Here is a 7,506-nt window from a genome sequence, read left to right as displayed (position 1 = left end):
TGAGTCAAAGGAGCCATGGTTCTGAGGTTTCGCGACAACACTCCCACGTTTCTTCACTTACGTTAACAGCAATACGCGTAAGTGGTTAATTAATATTAAAATGTTTAAAAGATAAAAGATAAAAGAGAGGAACATTTACCAATATAAGCAAGATGGAGTGGCTGAGAGGATGTTTTCCTGTTGTCACCCAGATAGCCTTGTTCTGCATAATTACCAAACCATCTGACACAACCCACATTTCACTGCTGCACACTGTCAATATTTGACTTTAATAACGTCCACATGGACATTTCCTCTCCTGTACACAGAAGACTATCGCCGACGATGTGGCCATGCACATTGTGCTAGGAGTGGACTGTCGTATGGTTGTGACTAGGGCTGCCCATTAACCCAGAATGAAGAGATCCTCTGATTGCGATTTTTTGGGCCGATACCGATGCCCAATCAACTGGAATCAGTATCTGCCGATACCGATATTCCCGATCACAGCGTCAAATCCATACATTCTTCTATTTATTGTGTTATGGTAGCAGCATTTACCGGTATATATTTAATGATTCTTCTTACAAAACATTGACATTGTATATTAAGTATAAACATTAGGAGATTGCAGGCTGAGGTCCTTTAATATCCAATTCAACTTGTAGGAGTTGAAGCTGAGGTTACATTCAGTCCCAAAGATAAATATTATGAAAATAGCTGATCTAGCTAGAACGGCAAAGCCGATACCGATCAAAGCCAATAGGCATTATCGGCCGTTCGCGATCACTCACCGATCAATCGGCACATCTCTACCGGAATGTATCAAAACAGTTAAACGGTTAAAACATACATTATATCTAATATAATGATTCCAAGAATACTGCTCACTCTCAGCTTTCCTACTGTCTGTCTCTCCTACACTGTCTCCATCTCTTAGCTTTCCTACAGTCTGTTTCTCATACTGTCTCCATCACAGCTTTCCAACTGTCTCCCACTCTCAGCTTTCCTACTATCTGTCTCTCCTGCATCGTCTTGTCTCAGTGAAGAAATAATAGGTTTGTGTGTGTGTGCATTCGTGTGTGTGCTTGCGTGCGTGCACGTGGGGGCCTCCTTCAAGGAACACCGAGACTTCAAGGTCCCCCGCATAACACTTCTAAACTGAACCTGTCACTGTGCACTTAACATGTCATCGCAGCTGTCCGACGGCTCTCTATTTACTACAGCGGATCACGTCTCCCTGACTCCCCGCCTGCCGCCACCTGCACTCCGGGCATGCCAGCGTTGTCATTTTCAATTCCACATTTTTGCGACGGGACGTTTTACTTGCCGTGCTCCGCTCCGGAGTGGCAGATATACAGTATGCTGCCAGAGTGCAGCAGCAAGGGCAAGTCGTACGATAAACGCCATTCTCCAAATCACCAACAATATACATACAGTAACAAGCAGAGTCGGGATTCTTTAGGATGTTAATGATCCCACTTATCGACTCCCTCTTAGCGACCCGATTACTTAATGGTTGTCTTTAACGATTACTATATATTACAACATTTTTGCACTGCACCAATGTGTGGCAAAGTATATGAAACGTATATATTTTCAAATATCAAACACGCTTACCTATGTCTTTATACATTACAGTGTGCAGTTTTAAAGAACACTGGCTTCAGGTCTAAGTTGGCTATGGCTATGGCTGTAGCACTACTGTACAAGATAAGCTGTTGAAGAAATGCTTCCTATATCATTAGTTGAGTCTCCCCGGACCTGAGATGGCACTGTACTTTTGCGACTGCTTTTTTGCGACTACGCCAAATCTCATCGGCAAACAAATGCTGATTTACACAATGCGTTGCGAGCCTGTAGATCCGCTAGTTTTTGCTTGATATTCTCCCCAGAATATGGATGCTGAGGTTCAAGTGGTTAAGATTTGTACTTTGCCAGCTAAGGTAGTACGGATGCCTCTGCAGGGACCCCATGACCCCATGGAGGATTTGTCTTGTAACACACTGTGCCATGGCAACTCTATGCTATACATCAGTGGTTCTCAAACTTTTGGGGCTGCGGTACCCCCTTATACTGATTTTTTAAGCCGAGTACCCCTTCCCCTGACTACAGCATCAAAAGTCCAGTTCTCATGCCATTATGTTCAAAACAAAACAACATAATGGCAAATAAACATTGCTTTCTATTCAATAACAGTTGTTCTAGTCAAGGTGTTGATGTAATTTGGTAAACAGATGAGCAGGTTCACACAAAGTATGTCAATGTTTTATCATCGACCATAACACTAAAATACATATTCCCATTTTCCCTTTTTTTAACATACCCCCTGTAGTAACCCTGCATTTCCCTGTAGCACTTTAAACTACTGCAGCACTTTAAACAGCTGCTGGGGATTGTTTCCCGTTGTTTCCTTCTTGTGTGTTTATGGGTGTTCGTACCGGTATATGCTGCTTAGTTTTACGTCTGAGAGTGAACCAAGACAAATTCCTATCAACTATGTTGACATGGCAATAAAGTGATTGAATCTTGAATCTTACTTTCCCTCGAATCTAATTTCTTTAATAATGCAGAGACACTCAAGTTAGTACAGTAATACACGTATGTTTTCAGAGGAGTACATTTTTTCTTTTCTTTTTTTACTGTACCTGTACTGATTATAATTACTGTACCTGTACTGATTATAACCATGTTAATCAATCAATCAATCAATCAATCAATCAATCAATCAATCAATCAAAACTAGTAACTATAAATGCATTATACAGTAAGTAACTTGCCCAGCCTCGGTACAATGATGTAAAGGTTACTGGACCGTCTGATTCTAGTTTTTGCTCTTTTTATATTTCTTAGATAAGCTTGATGTTTTTATGTTGCATTATAAGTGACTGAGGGGGAACAATATTTCATCTTCTGTATGCATGTAAGTAGGCCTATATGGAGAAAGTGACAAATTACTTGTTAACATTTTTACACCCTCTGAGTTAAATGACCACTCAGGATTTCACTGTGTAGTGTTCCAGTTGTCACGGGCAACCAGCGCTAACTCAGCGTATTTCAACATCTTTTTTTATTCATTCCTGGGGGTCATCACCTTGACCTGGCTCTGAAACTCCTGTCACAACACGCACGCACACACACACACACGCACGCACACACACACACACGCACGCACGCACGCACGCACGCACGCACGCACGCACGCACGCACGCACGCATGCACGCACGCACGCACGCATGCACGCGCGCGCGCACACGCACACACGCACACACACAAACTCACACACAGTGTGTGTGAGAGCATGTGTGTGTCTGCACACAGCATATAAACCATCACAGACACACACCCCAAACCTGTCAAGTGAACCATGGAACCTGGCCTGTTATTTTGATTGAATACTTATCATGTCCTTTGTGTGTTTTAATGCCATCGGAGTGAACAACACCGAAGCCACGGGCAAAATTCATTACCGGCGGTTGATAAATTATGCTCCGTTCTGTTCCAGAGGCCTGTCAGATACGAGCCATTCACCTGACATTTTCGTTTTTTAGGAATTATGTCGCAGCTCGTTCAGCAGAACTTGCAATCACTGAGCAGCGAGCAGGGTTTAGGACAGGGTTCCCCAATAGGCGGCCCGTGGGCCATTTGCAGCCCGCGGGGGGCTACTGTCTGGCCCCCACCAACCCCAGTAATAATGGTGGTATAAGAGCAGCAACAACACTAGTATATCGTCATTGTTGGGTGGAAACCTCGTATCTCAAAATGTGTACGTTCTTTCGCAAAGTAAAGCCCTGCTTCATCATACGAGGCCGTCGCACAAAAGTAGTGAAAACAGCAGATCTACAAGCACACAACGCCTCGCGGTGCGAGGCGTTGTGTGCTTGTAGATCGGCTGTTTTCACTAGTTTAAATCGTTTTTAATATGATAAATGCAAAACAAACGGACATACAAGATTTTCACCCGACAACAACGATATCTGAACTGTCGCTGGAGTAGCGGGAACGCCACCGTCGCCCCCTGCAATGTTGTGCCCCTCGGCTTGTTACCCTAGACATAATTCGGCCCTTAGGGAAAACTAATCAGGGACCCCTGTTAGGATGTTGCTCAAGGGCGTGTGGGCAGGACACGTGGCTCCTGCACACAAGTCACCCGCGTGCATGCATGCAGTCAGACTCGGGATTGAACCTATTGGTATCCCAGGGATCTTTAACAGGGGGTCTGGGACCCCTAGGGGGTCCTCAGAGTTACTACAGGTGATGAGACCTTGTTTTTTTTTTTTTTTTTTTTTTACCACTTCCACCCTCCCGATTCGGAGGGTAACACTGGCCTATAAATAGCAGATCTACAAGCCCACAATGACTTGCGCTGGGAGGTGTCGTGGAGCATGTGTGGTCGTTGCTTTACTTAGCTGGACATGAACACGTTTATCTCATCATGGCTAAACAAGGAGAGAGCAAAAAAGCCATGCGCGCTGTGTCGCTGTTCGTGGTGCTGAAATAGCAAACTCAGTCTCTTGCTCTTGCTCTCATTCTGTGTTTCTGCTTGTAATGTTTTTGGGTCCCAATACAGTGGGATTATGTGAGACTACACGGTAATGTTGCGGGATTATGCAGGACTAAACAGCTCTCAGATTTTGGTGGGGTGGCAGGAGAGGTCGGTCAGAAATGAACTGTGAATGGTCAGGAATGAAAGCACTGTGGGGAATGGTCACAAATGAACTGTGAATGGTCAGAAATGAAAACACTGTGGGGAATGGTCACAAATGAACTGTGAATGGTCAGGAATCCAACGGGAGCGGGCAGGAGTAGTGGGACTAAGAAAACAATCCTGCTCAGTGCTTTGCACCAAATGTTTTCGTTGTAAATAGCCAAATTAAGCTCACAATGCGTCTCAATGCGACACGTTGCAAGCTTGTATTATGTGCTATTTTTGCAGAATGTTTGGCTATTATACAGTAACATGCCAAGAGTAGGGAGTGTCTTGAGACAACTTGTGATTTTTGCACTATATAAATAAATCGACTGACTGACTGACTGACTGACTGACTGACTGACTGACTGACTGACTGACTGACTGACTGACTGACTGACTGACTCATTCATTCATTCATTCATTCATTTCGTGTCTGATGCCATTGCTGACACCCACAACCATGCTGACAGAATGATCATAACTGCTTCAGTATGCAACTTGGACAGCACTGAGACGGCAGAAGCAGGCTGACTGCTTACCTGCCTCCTTTTCAGTGTTTTTAACTTGTTTACAGTGTTTTTATTGGCAACCTTGCCTTGTCAATGTCTATTGCAGACTGCCTTAGACTGTCTGCATGTTGTGAGATGAGAAGTGTTAAAAAATGACGTTAAAGTGGCACCATGTAACTTCTTTTTATGAATAAAACGTTTTTTTTTGTCTAATCTGTATAGTAGAGTATGTTAATACAATATAACTTTTGTCGTGTTGCCTCCCTGCCCTTCTATTGAGACGTTTAGATGTGTCAAAGGCCACATCTCACCCAGACACAGGAACTGACACGGATGGATCTTGAACTGAATTTCAAGAAGATTCCCTTAATCCCCATGCAAGCTGGCGGGCTCTATTACTGTAGCTCAATGGTAAAGATGTCAGCACTTGAGCAGGAAACCGGGTTCAAATCCAGGGTAGTAGAGGAAAGTTACATAGTGCAGCTTAAGCTGTCCTGACCAACAGGGACGTGCTGGCCATTGGGAAAAGCGGGACAACTCCCGAACGGCCGGTTCATTCCCAGCCGGTCCAGGCCGGCCATTAGGAAAAAATGTAAAATAAAATGTCGGCCTTCGTTCCATTTTGGGGGCTGGGCGGCCAACAAAGTAAATCGTCACTGTCACTGTCGTCACTGTCCTTTTATCTCCAAGTTTCAAATGTATACATTTTTTCGCAAAGCAAAGCCCTGCTTCATCATACAAGGCTGTTGCACAAAAGTAGTGAAAACAGCCGATCTACAAGCACACAACGCCTCGCGGTGCGAGGCGTTGTGTGCTTGTAGATCGGCTGTTTTCACTAGTTTAAATCATTTTTGGACATACAAGGTTTCCACCCGACAACGACGAAATATAATTCATGTAATTGGCCCACTGGCTTGTCACTTTGTCACAAATATTTGAGTAGCAGCAGCGCTATAGAGAGAGATCTCTCTCTATAGCGCGCAATGAGGGCCTCTCCAACTCTTTTTCCCGGGCTGAATCAGGGGCCCAGCATGTCCCTGCTGACCAAGCAGCCGTATTGTATGTGAACTTTAGGAGTAAGAAATAAGAATGCATTCAAAGTACTGGTTTCAAACCCAGGACCTGAGTATCAGATCTGTTCCACTGTCTCTTATCAGTGTTCCCTGCATGCTCCTCATTTATCATTTTAGTTTTGGCTTCATGAACGCTCTTATAATTGTCCATTTTATACTCCTATGTCATCAAGAAGAAAGATAGTATCATTTTGATTCCCGAGGTAAGGGTGGTTGTTCACTTTGTGTCCTGTGGCAAAATAGTGATTCTTTGCATTTTTTCCCATATAGATTAACTCAAATGCCATCCATCGTCCTCTCACACAACATTATAGCTGGACAAACAAGGCAGTAATTTAAGTCAAGTAAGTAAATATTTGGCTTTGTTCCAGGCCATTTATGAAAAGTCAAAAGAGTCATCAAATGATGGCTTGGTCTTAAAAGAGTATATGTTGAGTGGAATTGCATTTAAAACATATCTTGGATGATTAAAACTCAGGATGAACTTAAACACAAGATGCTCCAGATGAAATAGGGTTGCCGTTTGAAAAGGCTCAAAATACTCCACTGCTAAACACAAGAGAAAACCACGACTGTCCCGGGATGTACAGGCTGTAAACGTGATTTATTGTCCATGGCATGAGGGTGTCAAAGCTTGCCAAAAAACAACTGAGCCAAGCAGTTCTTTTTTGGCGAGCTTCAATGTCCTATCTGTGAATGAGGTTGTACCCTGTTTCAGAGATCTCTCTGTCCAGCGTGGATGATTTGATGCTTTTTTATAACTCAGTCTAAGTCTTAACTAGTTTACCAACTTGAGTATTTCCCATGTTAACTATCACCCTAACCCTAACCCTAACCCTAACCCTAAAGATATGCTATTTTATGATCCCATGCCATCCAGAATCTAATCTACTGTATACTTAGTACAGTGTAGTCGGTTAGAAATAGCATACTAACAGCCTATGCATATAGTAGTAGGCAAATAACTGGGTTAAAATCCAGCTTTGATCCAAATTCAGTATAAACATATGGAAATTTATATAAATAGGTATTTAATAAAGGCTATTTGGAGTGGCCAAAAACATAGTGTTTCCTAAAAAAAAATAGAGCTGCTCGTTGTTCAAAATATATTCGAATGTGGGACATTAAGCCTATACTTTTTGTCTTTTTTTAATTCTTCGTCCTGAATACATGTTTGATAGTTTGTTTTTCCCCACATGAGTGGAGTGCACTCAGTGCAGTGTCAAATATGTCAAATCTTACCTGTACCTG

The sequence above is a fragment of the Nannobrachium achirus genome (assembly GCF_963921795.1).
Source record: "Nannobrachium achirus genome assembly, chromosome: 5".
In the NCBI taxonomy this organism is placed as follows: domain Eukaryota; kingdom Metazoa; phylum Chordata; class Actinopteri; order Myctophiformes; family Myctophidae; genus Nannobrachium; species Nannobrachium achirus.
This window is presented reverse-complemented; position numbering follows the sequence as displayed.